This window comes from Sycon ciliatum, chromosome 6, assembly GCF_964019385.1.
Source record: "Sycon ciliatum chromosome 6, ocSycCili1.1, whole genome shotgun sequence".
In the NCBI taxonomy this organism is placed as follows: domain Eukaryota; kingdom Metazoa; phylum Porifera; class Calcarea; order Leucosolenida; family Sycettidae; genus Sycon; species Sycon ciliatum.
This window is the reverse complement of record NC_088648.1, coordinates 11,107,727-11,123,471: the sequence shown is the minus strand read 5'-3', so window position 1 is coordinate 11,123,471 and position 15,745 is coordinate 11,107,727. Positions and strand designations below refer to the sequence as shown.

Genomic DNA, 15,745 nt, shown 5'->3' with positions numbered 1-15,745 from the left:
CGTCGCCTCACGGTCAAGGGAGCTCAGTTCAAGTGGACTACAGAGCAACAGCAAGCGTTCGACCACCTGAAGCGACTACTGGTGTCCAGCTCAACACTGGCATACTATGATGCTGAAGCGCCGATCGAGTTAGTGACGGATGCCAGTCCAGTTGGGCTCGGAGCTGTGCTTGTCCAGAAGCAGGATGGTGTTTGGCGGCCAGTTGCGTATGCGAGCAGATCACTGTCAGCGGTAGAGCGGAGGTACTCGCAGACCGAGCGAGAGGCTCTTGGTATTGTCTGGGCGTGTGAACGATTTCACACCTATCTGCTTGGCAGGGAGTTTACACTCTGCACCGACCATAAGCCGCTGGAGGTGATTTATTCGGCAAGATCCAAGCCCAGTGCCAGGATCGAGAGATGGGTTCTGCGCCTACAGCCGTACAGCTATCGAGTCAAGCACATTCCTGGAAAGACGAACATCGCTGACGCTTTATCTCGCCTGCCCGTTGCAGCGGCGGATCCAGGAATCAGCAGTGATGAAGAGTCGGTTAGACTTATCACTCAGACAGCAGCACCCATCGCTATCGGTATCAGAACGATTGAACGTAGCTCAGCTGAAGATGAAGAGCTATCTGCTGTTCGCAAGTGCCTTCACGACGGATCTTGGGATGGTCTGCCAGCAGCATACCGTCAGGTCCGAGGAGAATTGACTGTTGTTGGCAAGGTGGTGCTCAGGGGTCAACGCATTGTTATCCCTACAGAGTTGCGACACCAGACCGTGCAGTTGGCACATGAGGGCCACCAGGGCATCGTGAAGACGAAAGAGCGTCTACGGTCCAAGGTTTGGTGGCCAGGCATGGATAGCGAGGCCGAGAAGCTCTGCAAGTCGGCTGTAATGTCAGTGGTCGCATTGATTTGATTTTTGGTTTGCTTGTAGGGCGCTGGCACCCACATTTAGTGACCCCAAAAATTTGGCACTGCTGTGAATAGTTTAGTCGCAAAGTGAAGATTCACGGGTAAAAAGCCCCAAACTGTGAGATTGGTTATTTTTCAGCTTTCAGCAGCCCTGGGCAAGTTCTTCAGAGAAATGTGGCTCTTTTTCTTGGTTCACTTGTCTATGTCCAGCTGCACAACGAGATGAGGCTGGTCATTGTCATTTTCTGAGCTGTGAACGGGCAGGAAGGTGAGAAAATGTCGGATTTTGACCATTTGTGCTGACCTTTGAATTTCAATGTACCTCTCTATAACATGACCCAGCTGTAATGTCAGTGGTCGCATTGATTTGATTTTTGGTTTGCTTGTAGGGCGCTGGCACGCACATTCAGTGACCCAATAAATTTGGCACTGCTGTGAATAGTTTAGTCGCAAAGTGAAGATTCACGGGTAAAAAGCCCCAAACTGTGAGATTGGTTATTTTTCAGCTTTCAGCAGCCCTGGGCAAGTTCTTTAGAGAAATGTGGCTCTTTTTCTTGGTGCACTTGTCTATGTCCAGCTGCACAATGAGATGAGGCTGGTCAGTGTCATTTTCTGAGCTGTGAACGGGCAGGAAGGTGAGAAAATGTCGGCGTTTGACCATTTGTGCTGACCTTTGAATTTCAATGTACCTCTCTATAACATGACCCAGCTGTAATGTCAGTGGTCGCATTGATTTGATTTTTGGTTTGCTTGTAGGGCGCTGGCACCCACATTCAGTGACCCAAAAAATTTGGCACTGCTGTGAATAGTTTAGTGGCAAAGTGAAGATTCACGGGTAAAAAGCCCCAAACTGTGAGATTGGTTATTTTTCAGCTTTCAGCAGCCCTGGGCAAGTTCTTTAGAGAAATGTGGCTCTTTTTCTTGGTGCACCTGTCTATATCCAGCTGCACAACAAGATGAGGCTGGTCATTGTCATTTTCTGAGCTGTGAACGGGCAGGAAGGTGAGAAAATGTCGGATTTTGACCATTTGTGCTGACCTTTGAATTTCAATGTACCTCTCCATAACATGACCCAGCTGTAATGTCAGTGGTCGCGTTGATTTGATTTTTGGTTTGCTTGTAGGGCGCTGGCATCCACATTCAGTGACCGAAAAAATTTGGCACTGCTGTGAATAGTTTAGCCGCAAAGTGGAGATTCACGGGTAAAAAGCCCCAAAGTGTGAGATTGGTTATTTTTCAGCTTTCAGCAGCCCTGGGCAAGTTCTTTAGAGAAATGTGGCTCTTTTTCTTGGTTCACTTGTCTATGTCCAGCTGCACAACAAGATGAGGCTGGTCATTGTCATTTTCTGAGCTGTGAACGGGCAGGAAGGTGAGAAAATGTCGGATTTTGACCATTTGTGCTGACCTTTGAATTTCAATGTACCTCTCTATAACATGACCCAGCTGTAATGTCAGTGGTCGCATTGATTTGATTTTTAGTTTGCTTGTAGGGCGCTGGCATCCACATTCAGTGACCTAGAAAATGTGGCACTGCTGTGAATATTTTAGTCGCAAAGTGAAGATTCACAGGTAAAAAGCCCCAAACTGTGAGATTGGTTATTTTTCAGCTTTCAGCAGCCCTGGGCAAGTTCTTTAGAGAAATGTGGCTCTTTTTCTTGGTTTACTTGTCTATGTCCAGCTGCACAACAAGATGAGGCTGGTCATTGTCATTTTCTGAGCTGTGAACGGGCAGGAAGGTGAGAAAATGTCGGATTTTGACCATTTGTGCTGACCTTTGAATTTCAATGTACCTCTCTATAACATGACCCAGCTGTAATGTCAGTTGTCGCATTGATTTGATTTTTGGTTTGCTTGTAGGGCGCTGGCACCCACATTCAATGACCCAAAAAATTTGGCACTGCTGTGAATAGTTTAGTCGCAAAGTGAACATTCACGGGTAAAAAGCCCCAAAGTGTGAGATTTGTTATTTTTCAGCTTTCAGCAGCCCTGGGCAAGTTCTTTAGAGAAATGTGGCTCTTTTTCTTGGTGCACTTGTCTATGTCCAGCTGCACAACAAGATGAGGCTGGTCATTGTCATTTGCTGAGCTGTGAACGGGCAGGAAGGTGAGAAAATGTCGGATTTTGACCATTTGTGCTGACCTTTGAATTTCAATGTACCTCTCTATAACATGACCCAGCTGCAATGTCAGTGGTCGCATTGATTTGATTTTCGGTTTGCTTGTAGGGCGCTGGCACCCACATTTAGTGACCCCAAAAATTTGGCACTGCTGTGAATAGTTTAGTCGCAAAGTGAAGATTCACGGGTAAAAAGCCCCAAACTGTGAGATTGGTTATTTTTCAGCTTTCAGCAGCCCTGGGCAAGTTCTTTAGAGAAATGTGGCTCTTTTTCTTGGTGCACTTGTCTATGTCCAGCTGCACAACAAGATGAGGCTGGTCATTGTCATTTTCTGAGCTGTGAACGGGCAGGAAGGTGAGAAAATGTCGGATTTTGACCATTTGTGCTGACCTTTGAATTTCAATGTACCTCTCTATAACATGACCCAGCTGTAATGTCAGTGGTCGCATTGATTTGATTTTTAGTTTGCTTGTAGGGCGCTGGCATCCACATTCAGTGACCCAGAAAATGTGGCACTGCTGTGAATAGTTTAGTCGCAAAGTGAAGATTCACGGGTAAAAAGCCCCAAACTGTGAGATTTGTTATTTTTCAGCTTTCAGCAGCCCTGGGCAAGTTCTTTAGAGAAATGTGGCTCTTTTTCTTGGTTCACTTGTCTATGTCCAGCTGCACAACGAGATGAGGCTGGTCATTGTCATTTTCTGAGCTGTGAACGGGCAGGAAGGTGAGAAAATGTCGGATTTTGACCATTTGTGCTGACCTTTGAATTTCAATGTACCTCTCTATAACATGACCCAGCTGTAATGTCAGTTGTCGCATTGATTTGATTTTTGGTTTGCTTGTAGGGCGCTGGCACCCACATTCAGTGACCCAAAAAATTTGGCACTGCTGTGAATAGTTTAGTCGCAAAGTGAACATTCACGGGTAAAAAGCCCCAAAGTGTGAGATTTGTTATTTTTCAGCTTTCAGCAGCCCTGGGCAAGTTCTTTAGAGAAATGTGGCTCTTTTTCTTGGTGCACTTGTCTATGTCCAGCTGCACAACAAGATGAGGCTGGTCATTGTCATTTTCTGAGCTGTGAACGGGCAGGAAGGTGAGAAAATGTCGGATTTTGACCATTTGTGCTGACCTTTGAATTTCAATGTACCTCTCTATAACATGACCCAGCTGCAATGTCAGTGGTCGCATTGATTTGATTTTCGGTTTGCTTGTAGGGCGCTGGCACCCACATTTAGTGACCCCAAAAATTTGGCACTGCTGTGAATAGTTTAGTCGCAAAGTGAAGATTCACGGGTAAAAAGCCCCAAACTGTGAGATTGGTTATTTTTCAGCTTTCAGCAGCCCTGGGCAAGTTCTTTAGAGAAATGTGGCTCTTTTTCTTGGTGCACTTGTCTATGTCCAGCTGCACAACAAGATGAGGCTGGTCATTGTCATTTTCTGAGCTGTGAACGGGCAGGAAGGTGAGAAAATGTCGGATTTTGACCATTTGTGCTGACCTTTGAATTTCAATGTACCTCTCTATAACATGACCCAGCTGTAATGTCAGTGGTCGCATTGATTTGATTTTTAGTTTGCTTGTAGGGCGCTGGCATCCACATTCAGTGACCCAGAAAATGTGGCACTGCTGTGAATAGTTTAGTCGCAAAGTGAAGATTCACGGGTAAAAAGCCCCAAACTGTGAGATTGGTTATTTTTCAGCTTTCAGCAGCCCTGGGCAAGTTCTTTAGAGAAATGTGGCTCTTTTTCTTGGTTCACTTGTCTATGTCCAGCTGCACAACGAGATGAGGCTGGTCATTGTCATTTTCTGAGCTGTGAACGGGCAGGAAGGTGAGAAAATGTCGGATTTTGACCATTTGTGCTGACCTTTGAATTTCAATGTACCTCTCTATAACATGACCCAGCTGTAATGTCAGTTGTCGCATTGATTTGATTTTTGGTTTGCTTGTAGGGCGCTGGCACCCACATTCAGTGACCCAAAAAATTTGGCACTGCTGTGAATAGTTTAGTCGCAAAGTGAACATTCACGGGTAAAAAGCCCCAAAGTGTGAGATTTGTTATTTTTCAGCTTTCAGCAGCCCTGGGCAAGTTCTTTAGAGAAATGTGGCTCTTTTTCTTGGTTTACTTGTCTATTTCCAGCTGCACAACAAGATGAGGCTAGTCATTGTCATTTTCTGAGCTGTGAACGGGCAGGAAGGTGAGAAAATGTCGGATTTTGACCATTTGTGCTGACCTTTGAATTTCAATGTACCTCTCTATAACATGACCCAGCTGTAATGTCAGTTGTCGCATTGATTTGATTTTTGGTTTGCTTGTAGGGCGCTGGCACCCACATTCAATGACCCAAAAAATTTGGCACTGCTGTGAATAGTTTAGTCGCAAAGTGAAGATTCACGGGTAAAAAGCCCCAAAGTGTGAGATTTGTTATTTTTCAGCTTTCAGCAGCCCTGGGCAAGTTCTTTAGAGAAATGTGGCTCTTTTTCTTGGTGCACTTGTCTATGTCCAGCTGCACAACAAGATGAGGCTGGTCATTGTCATTTGCTGAGCTGTGAACGGGCAGGAAGGTGAGAAAATGTCGGATTTTGACCATTTGTGCTGACCTTTGAATTTCAATGTACCTCTCTATAACATGACCCAGCTGTAATGTCAGTGGTCGCATTGATTTGATTTTCGGTTTGCTTGTAGGGCGCTGGCACCCACATTTAGTGACCCCAAAAATTTGGCACTGCTGTGAATAGTTTAGTCGCAAAGTGAAGATTCACGGGTAAAAAGCCCCAAACTGTGAGATTGGTTATTTTTCAGCTTTCAGCAGCCCTGGGCAAGTTCTTTAGAGAAATGTGGCTCTTTTTCTTGGTGCACTTGTCTATGTCCAGCTGCACAACAAGATGAGGCTGGTCATTGTCATTTTCTGAGCTGTGAACGGGCAGGAAGGTGAGAAAATGTCGGATTTTGACCATTTGTGCTGACCTTTGAATTTCAATGTACCTCTCTATAACATGACCCAGCTGTAATGTCAGTGGTCGCATTGATTTGATTTTTAGTTTGCTTGTAGGGCGCTGGCATCCACATTCAGTGACCCAGAAAATGTGGCACTGCTGTGAATAGTTTAGTCGCAAAGTGAAGATTCACGGGTAAAAAGCCCCAAACTGTGAGATTTGTTAGTTTTCAGCTTTCAGCAGCCCTGGGCAAGTTCTTTAGAGAAATGTGGCTCTTTTTCTTGGTTCACTTGTCTATGTCCAGCTGCACAACGAGATGAGGCTGGTCATTGTCATTTTCTGAGCTGTGAACGGGCAGGAAGGTGAGAAAATGTCGGATTTTGACCATTTGTGCTGACCTTTGAATTTCAATGTACCTCTCTATAACATGACCCAGCTGTAATGTCAGTTGTCGCATTGATTTGATTTTTGGTTTGCTTGTAGGGCGCTGGCACCCACATTCAGTGACCCAAAAAATTTGGCACTGCTGTGAATAGTTTAGTCGCAAAGTGAACATTCACGGGTAAAAAGCCCCAAAGTGTGAGATTTGTTATTTTTCAGCTTTCAGCAGCCCTGGGCAAGTTCTTTAGAGAAATGTGGCTCTTTTTCTTGGTGCACTTGTCTATGTCCAGCTGCACAACAAGATGAGGCTGGTCATTGTCATTTTCTGAGCTGTGAACGGGCAGGAAGGTGAGAAAATGTCGGATTTTGACCATTTGTGCTGACCTTTGAATTTCAATGTACCTCTCTATAACATGACCCAGCTGCAATGTCAGTGGTCGCATTGATTTGATTTTCGGTTTGCTTGTAGGGCGCTGGCACCCACATTTAGTGACCCCAAAAATTTGGCACTGCTGTGAATAGTTTAGTCGCAAAGTGAAGATTCACGGGTAAAAAGCCCCAAACTGTGAGATTGGTTATTTTTCAGCTTTCAGCAGCCCTGGGCAAGTTCTTTAGAGAAATGTGGCTCTTTTTCTTGGTGCACTTGTCTATGTCCAGCTGCACAACAAGATGAGGCTGGTCATTGTCATTTTCTGAGCTGTGAACGGGCAGGAAGGTGAGAAAATGTCGGATTTTGACCATTTGTGCTGACCTTTGAATTTCAATGTACCTCTCTATAACATGACCCAGCTGTAATGTCAGTGGTCGCATTGATTTGATTTTTAGTTTGCTTGTAGGGCGCTGGCATCCACATTCAGTGACCCAGAAAATGTGGCACTGCTGTGAATAGTTTAGTCGCAAAGTGAAGATTCACGGGTAAAAAGCCCCAAACTGTGAGATTGGTTATTTTTCAGCTTTCAGCAGCCCTGGGCAAGTTCTTTAGAGAAATGTGGCTCTTTTTCTTGGTTCACTTGTCTATGTCCAGCTGCACAACGAGATGAGGCTGGTCATTGTCATTTTCTGAGCTGTGAACGGGCAGGAAGGTGAGAAAATGTCGGATTTTGACCATTTGTGCTGACCTTTGAATTTCAATGTACCTCTCTATAACATGACCCAGCTGTAATGTCAGTTGTCGCATTGATTTGATTTTTGGTTTGCTTGTAGGGCGCTGGCACCCACATTCAGTGACCCAAAAAATTTGGCACTGCTGTGAATAGTTTAGTCGCAAAGTGAACATTCACGGGTAAAAAGCCCCAAAGTGTGAGATTTGTTATTTTTCAGCTTTCAGCAGCCCTGGGCAAGTTCTTTAGAGAAATGTGGCTCTTTTTCTTGGTTTACTTGTCTATGTCCAGCTGCACAACAAGATGAGGCTAGTCATTGTCATTTTCTGAGCTGTGAACGGGCAGGAAGGTGAGAAAATGTCGGATTTTGACCATTTGTGCTGACCTTTGAATTTCAATGTACCTCTCTATAACATGACCCAGCTGTAATGTCAGTTGTCGCATTGATTTGATTTTTGGTTTGCTTGTAGGGTGCTGGCACCCACATTCAATGACCCAAAAAATTTGGCACTGCTGTGAATAGTTTAGTCGCAAAGTGAACATTCACGGGTAAAAAGCCCCAAAGTGTGAGATTTGTTATTTTTCAGCTTTCAGCAGCCCTGGGCAAGTTCTTTAGAGAAATGTGGCTCTTTTTCTTGGTGCACTTGTCTATGTCCAGCTGCACAACAAGATGAGGCTGGTCATTGTCATTTGCTGAGCTGTGAACGGGCAGGAAGGTGAGAAAATGTCGGATTTTGACCATTTGTGCTGACCTTTGAATTTCAATGTACCTCTCTATAACATGACCCAGCTGCAATGTCAGTGGTCGCATTGATTTGATTTTCGGTTTGCTTGTAGGGCGCTGGCACCCACATTTAGTGACCCCAAAAATTTGGCACTGCTGTGAATAGTTTAGTCGCAAAGTGAAGATTCACGGGTAAAAAGCCCCAAACTGTGAGATTGGTTATTTTTCAGCTTTCAGCAGCCCTGGGCAAGTTCTTTAGAGAAATGTGGCTCTTTTTCTTGGTGCACTTGTCTATGTCCAGCTGCACAACAAGATGAGGCTGGTCATTGTCATTTTCTGAGCTGTGAACGGGCAGGAAGGTGAGAAAATGTCGGATTTTGACCATTTGTGCTGACCTTTGAATTTCAATGTACCTCTCTATAACATGACCCAGCTGTAATGTCAGTGGTCGCATTGATTTGATTTTTAGTTTGCTTGTAGGGCGCTGGCATCCACATTCAGTGACCCAGAAAATGTGGCACTGCTGTGAATAGTTTAGTCGCAAAGTGAAGATTCACGGGTAAAAAGCCCCAAACTGTGAGATTGGTTATTTTTCAGCTTTCAGCAGCCCTGGGCAAGTTCTTTAGAGAAATGTGGCTCTTTTTCTTGGTTCACTTGTCTATGTCCAGCTGCACAACGAGATGAGGCTGGTCATTGTCATTTTCTGAGCTGTGAACGGGCAGGAAGGTGAGAAAATGTCGGATTTTGACCATTTGTGCTGACCTTTGAATTTCAATGTACCTCTCTATAACATGACCCAGCTGTAATGTCAGTTGTCGCATTGATTTGATTTTTGGTTTGCTTGTAGGGCGCTGGCACCCACATTCAGTGACCCAAAAAATTGGGCACTGCTGTGAATAGTTTAGTCGCAAAGTGAACATTCACGGGTAAAAAGCCCCAAAGTGTGAGATTTGTTATTTTTCAGCTTTCAGCAGCCCTGGGCAAGTTCTTTAGAGAAATGTGGCTCTTTTTCTTGGTGCACTTGTCTATGTCCAGCTGCACAACAAGATGAGGCTGGTCATTGTCATTTTCTGAGCTGTGAACGGGCAGGAAGGTGAGAAAATGTCGGATTTTGACCATTTGTGCTGACCTTTGAATTTCAATGTACCTCTCTATAACATGACCCAGCTGCAATGTCAGTGGTCGCATTGATTTGATTTTCGGTTTGCTTGTAGGGCGCTGGCACCCACATTTAGTGACCCCAAAAATTTGGCACTGCTGTGAATAGTTTAGTCGCAAAGTGAAGATTCACGGGTAAAAAGCCCCAAAGTGTGAGATTGGTTATTTTTCAGCTTTCAGCAGCCCTGGGCAAGTTCTTTAGAGAAATGTGGCTCTTTTTCTTGGTGCACTTGTCTATGTCCAGCTGCACAACAAGATGAGGCTGGTCATTGTCATTTTCTGAGCTGTGAACGGGCAGGAAGGTGAGAAAATGTCGGATTTTGACCATTTGTGCTGACCTTTGAATTTCAATGTACCTCTCTATAACATGACCCAGCTGTAATGTCAGTGGTCGCATTGATTTGATTTTTAGTTTGCTTGTAGGGCGCTGGCATCCACATTCAGTGACCCAGAAAATGTGGCACTGCTGTGAATAGTTTAGTCGCAAAGTGAAGATTCACGGGTAAAAAGCCCCAAACTGTGAGATTGGTTATTTTTCAGCTTTCAGCAGCCCTGGGCAAGTTCTTTAAAGAAATGTGGCTCTTTTTCTTGGTTCACTTGTCTATGTCCAGCTGCACAACGAGATGAGGCTGGTCATTGTCATTTTCTGAGCTGTGAACGGGCAGGAAGGTGAGAAAATGTCGGATTTTGACCATTTGTGCTGACCTTTGAATTTCAATGTACCTCTCTATAACATGACCCAGCTGTAATGTCAGTGGTCGCATTGATTTGATTTTTGGTTTGCTTGTAGGGCGCTGGCACCCACATTCAGTGACCCAAAAAATTTGGCACTGCTGTGAATAGTTTAGTCGCAAAGTGAAGATTCACGGGTAAAAAGCCCCAAAGTGTGAGATTTGTTATTTTTCAGCTTTCAGCAGCCCTGGGCAAGTTCTTTAGAGAAATGTGGCTCTTTTTCTTGGTGCACTTGTCTATGTCCAGCTGCACAACAAGATGAGGCTGGTCATTGTCATTTGCTGAGCTGTGAACGGGCAGGAAGGTGAGAAAATGTCGGATTTTGACCATTTGTGCTGACCTTTGAATTTCAATGTACCTCTCTATAACATGACCCAGCTGCAATGTCAGTAGTCGCATTGATTTGATTTTCGGTTTGCTTGTAGGGCGCTGGCACCCACATTTAGTGACCCCAAAAATTTGGCACTGCTGTGAATAGTTTAGTCGCAAAGTGAAGATTCACGGGTAAAAAGCCCCAAAGGGTGAGATTGGTTATTTTTCAGCTTTCAGCAGCCCTGGGCAAGTTCTTTAGAGAAATGTGGCTCTTTTTCTTGGTGCACTTGTCTATGTCCAGCTGCACAACAAGATGAGGCTGGTCATTGTCATTTTCTGAGCTGTGAACGGGCAGGAAGGTGAGAAATGTCGGATTTTGACCATTTGTGCTGACCTTTGAATTTCAATGTACCTCTCTATAACATGACCCAGCTGTAATGTCAGTTGTCGCATTGATTTGATTTTTAGTTTGCTTGTAGGGCGCTGGCATCCACATTCAGTGACCCAGAAAATGTGGCACTGCTGTGAATAGTTTAGTCGCAAAGTGAAGATTCACGGGTAAAAAGCCACAAACTGTGAGATTGGTTATTTTTCAGCTTTCAGCAGCCCTGGGCAAGTTCTTTAGAGAAATGTGGCTCTTTTTCTTGGTTCACTTGTCTATGTCCAGCTGCACAACGAGATGAGGCTGGTCATTGTCATTTTCTGAGCTGTGAACGGGCAGGAAGGTGAGAAAATGTCGGATTTTGACCATTTGTGCTGACCTTTGAATTTCAATGTACCTCTCTATAACATGACCCAGCTGTAATGTCAGTTGTCGCATTGATTTTATTTTTGGTTTGCTTGTAGGGCGCTGGCACCCACATTCAGTGACCCAAAAAATTTGGCACTGCTGTGAATAGTTTAGTCGCAAAGTGAACATTCACGGGTAAAAAGCCCCAAAGTGTGAGATTTGTTATTTTTCAGCTTTCAGCAGCCCTGGGCAAGTTCTTTAGAGAAATGTGGCTCTTTTTCTTGGTGCACTTGTCTATGTCCAGCTGCACAACAAGATGAGGCTGGTCATTGTCATTTTCTGAGCTGTGAACGGGCAGGAAGGTGAGAAAATGTCGGATTTTGACCATTTGTGCTGACCGTTGAATTTCAATGTACCTCTCTATAACATGACCCAGCTGCAATGTCAGTGGTCGCATTGATTTGATTTTCGGTTTGCTTGTAGGGCGCTGGCACCCACATTTAGTGACCCCAAAAATTTGGCACTGCTGTGAATAGTTTAGTCGCAAAGTGAAGATTCACGGGTAAAAAGCCCCAAACTGTGAGATTGGTTATTTTTCAGCTTTCAGCAGCCCTGGGCAAGTTCTTTAGAGAAATGTGGCTCTTTTTCTTGGTGCACTTGTCTATGTCCAGCTGCACAACAAGATGAGGCTGGTCATTGTCATTTTCTGAGCTGTGAACGGGCAGGAAGGTGAGAAAATGTCGGATTTTGACCATTTGTGCTGACCTTTGAATTTCAATGTACCTCTCTATAACATGACCCAGCTGTAATGTCAGTGGTCGCATTGATTTGATTTTTAGTTTGCTTGTAGGGCGCTGGCATCCACATTCAGTGACCCAGAAAATGTGGCACTGCTGTGAATAGTTTAGTCGCAAAGTGAAGATTCACGGGTAAAAAGCCCCAAACTGTGAGATTGGTTATTTTTCAGCTTTCAGCAGCCCTGGGCAAGTTCTTTAGAGAAATGTGGCTCTTTTTCTTGGTTCACTTGTCTATGTCCAGCTGCACAACGAGATGAGGCTGGTCATTGTCATTTTCTGAGCTGTGAACGGGCAGGAAGGTGAGAAAATGTCGGATTTTGACCATTTGTGCTGACCTTTGAATTTCAATGTACCTCTCTATAACATGACCCAGCTGTAATGTCAGTGGTCGCATTGATTTGATTTTTGGTTTGCTTGTAGGGCGCTGGCATCCACATTCAGTGACCCAGAAAATGTGGCACTGCTGTGAATAGTTTAGTCGCAAAGTGAAGATTCACAGGTAAAAAGCCCCAAACTGTGAGATTGGTTATTTTTCAGCTTTTAGCAGCCCTGGGCAAGTTCTTTAGAGAAATGTGGCTCTTTTTCTTGGTGTACTTGTCTATGTCCAGCTGCACAACAAGATGAGGCTGGTCATTGTCATTTTCTGAGCTGTGAACGGGCAGGAAGGTGAGAAAATGTCGGATTTTGACCATTTGTGCTGACCTTTGAATTTCAATGTACCTCTCTATAACATGACCCAGCTGTAATGTCAGTTGTCGCATTGATTTGATTTTTAGTTTGCTTGTAGGGCGCTGGCGTCCACATTCAGTGACCCAGAAAATGTGGCACTGCTGTGAATAGTTTAGTCGCAAAGTGAAGATTCACGGGTAAAAAGCCCCAAACTGTGAGATTGGTTATTTTTCAGCTTTCAGCAGCCCTGGGCAAGTTCTTTAGAGAAATGTGGCTCTTTTTCTTGGTGCACTTGTCTATGTCCAGCTGCACAACGGGATGAGGCTGGTCATTGTCATTTTCTGAGCTGTGAACGGGCAGGAAGGTGAGAAAATGTCGGATTTTGACCATTTGTGCTGACCTTTGAATTTCAATGTACCTCTCTATAACATGACCCAGCTGTAATGTCAGTGGTAGCATTGATTTGATTTTTGGTTTGCTTGTAGGGCGCTGGCACCCACATTCAGTGACCCAAAAAATTTGGCACTGCTGTGAATAGTTTAGTCGCAAAGTGAAGATTCCCGGGTAAAAAGCCCCAAAGTGTGAGATTGGTTATTTTTCAGCTTTCAGCAGCCCTGGGCAAGTTCTTTAGAGAAATGTGGCTCTTTTTCTTGGTGCACTTGTCTATGTCCAGCTGCACAACAAGATGAGGCTGGTCATTGTCATTTTCTGAGCTGTGAACGGGCAGGAAGGTGAGAAAATGTCGGATTTTGACCATTTGTGCTGACCTTTGAATTTCAATGTACCTCTCTATAACATGACCCAGCTGTAATGTCAGTGGTAGCATTGATTTGATTTTTGGTTTGCTTGTAGGGCGCTGGCATCCACATTCAGTGACCCAGAAAATGTGGCACTGCTGTGAATAGTTTAGTCGCAAAGTGAAGATTCACGGGTAAAAAGCCCCAAACTGTGAGATTGGTTATTTTTCAGCTTTCAGCAGCCCTGGGCAAGTTCTTTAGAGAAATGTGGCTCTTTTTCTTGGTGTACTTGTCTATGTCCAGCTGCACAACAAGATGAGGCTGGTCATTGTCCTTTTCTGAGCTGTGAACGGGCAGGAAGGTGAGAAAATGTCGGATTTTGACCATTTGTGCTGACCTTTGAATTTCAATGTACCTCTCTATAACATGACCCAGCTGTAATGTCAGTGGTCGCATTGATTTGATTTTTGGTTTGCTTGTAGGGCGCTGGCATCCACATTCAGTGACCCAGAAAATGTGGCACTGCTGTGAATAGTTTAGTCGCAAAGTGAAGATTCCCGGGTAAAAAGCCCCAAACTGTGAGATTGGTTATTTTTCAGCTTTCAGCAGGCCTGGGCAAGTTCTTTAGAGAAATGTGGCTCTATTTCTTGGTTCACTTGTCTATGTCCAGCTGCACAACAAGATGAGGCTGGTCATTGTCATTTTCTGAGCTGTGAACGGGCAGGAAGGTGAGAAAATGTCGGATTTTGACCATTTGTGCTGACCTTTGAATTTCAATGTACCTCTCTATAACATGACCCAGCTGTAATGTCAGTGGTCGCATTGATTTGATTTTTGGTTTGCTTGTAGGGCGCTGGCATCCACATTCAGTGACCCAATAAATTTGGCACTGCTGTGAATAGTTTAGTCGCAAAGTGAAGATTCCCGGGTAAAAAGCCCCAAACTGGGAGATTGGTTATTTTTCAGCTTTCAGCAGCCCTGGGCGAAATTCTTTAGAGAAATGTGGCTCTTTTTCTTGGTGCACTTGTCTATGTCCAGCTGCACAACGAGATGAGGCTGGTCATTGTCATTTTCTGAGCTGTGAACGGGCAGGAAGGTGAGAAAATGTCGGATTTTGACCATTTGTGCTGACCTTTGAATTTCAATGTACCTCTCTATAACATGACCCAGCTGTAATTTCAGTGGTCGCATTGATTTGATTTTTTGTTTGCTTGTAGGGCGCTGGCACCCACATTTAGTGATTCCAAAAATTTGGCACTGCTGTGAATAGTTTAGTCGCAAAGTGAAGATTCACGGGTAAAAAGCCCCAAACTGTGAGATTGGTTATTTTTCAGCTTTCAGCAGCCCTGGGCAAGTTCTTTAGAGAAATGTGGCTCTTTTTCTTGGTGCACGTGTCTATGTCCAGCTGCACAACAAGATGAGGCTGGACATTGTCATTTTCTGAGCTGTGAACGGGCAGGAAGGTGAGAAAATGTCGGATTTTGACCATTTGTGCTGACCTTTGAATTTTAATGTACCTCTCTATAACATGACCCAGCTGTAATGTCAGTGGTCGCATTGATTTGATTTTTGGTTTGCTTGTAGGGCGCTGGCACCCACATTCAGTGACCCAAAAAAATTGGCACTGCTGTGAATAGTTTAGCCGCAAAGTGAAGAATCACGGGTAAAAAGCCCCAAAGTGTGAGATTGGTTATTTTTCAGCTTTCAGCAGCCCTGGGCAAGTTCTTTAGAGAAATGTGGCTCTTTTTCTTGGTGCACTTGTCTATGTCCAGCTGCACAACGGGATGAGGCTGGTCATTGTAATTTTCTGAGCTGTGAACGGGCAGGAAGGTGAGAAAATGTCGGATTTTGACCATTTGTGCTGACCTTTAAATTTCAATGTACCTCTCTATAACATGACCCAGCTGTAATGTCAGTGGTCGCATTGATTTGATTTTTGGTTTGCTTGTAGGGCGCTGGCACCCACATTTAGTGATTCCAAAAATTTGGCACTGCTGTGAATAGTTTAGTCGCAAAGTGAAGATTCACAGGTAAAAAGCCCCAAAGTGTGAGATTGGTTATTTTTAAGCTTTCAGCAGCCCTGGGCAAGTTCTTTAGAGAAATGTGGCTCTTTTTCTTGGTGCACTTGTCTATGTCCAGCTGCACAACAAGATCAGGCTGGTCATTGTCATTTTCTGAGCTGTGAACGGGCAGGAAGGTGAGAAAATGTCGGATTTTGACCATTTGTGCTGACCTTTGAATTTCAATGTACCTCTCTATAACATGACCCAGCTGTAATGTCAGTGGTCGCATTGATTTGATTTTTGGTTTGCTTGTAGGGCGCTGGCATTCACATTCAGTGACCCAGAAAATGTGGCACTGCTGTGAATAGTTTAGTCGCAAAGTGAAGATTCACGGGTAAAAAGCCCCAAACTGTGAGATTGGTTATTTTTCAGCTTTCAGCAGCCCTGGGCAAGTTCTTTAGA

The 15,745-nt window shown here is 44.4% G+C and overlaps 2 long non-coding RNA genes across 2 annotated transcripts in view; both read left to right on the top strand.

Moving 5' to 3' along the window:
- The window catches only part of LOC135818835 (uncharacterized), a 191,941-nt gene that overhangs the window by 10,522 nt on the left and 165,674 nt on the right, over window positions 1–15,745 (top strand). The window lies entirely within an intron of this gene.
- LOC135819286 (uncharacterized) lies at window positions 12,113–15,104 on the top strand. The gene is made up of 3 exons (XR_010553887.1): window positions 12,113–12,173; window positions 12,850–12,907; window positions 15,053–15,104. It is a non-coding gene; the product is annotated as an uncharacterized LOC135819286 (long non-coding RNA).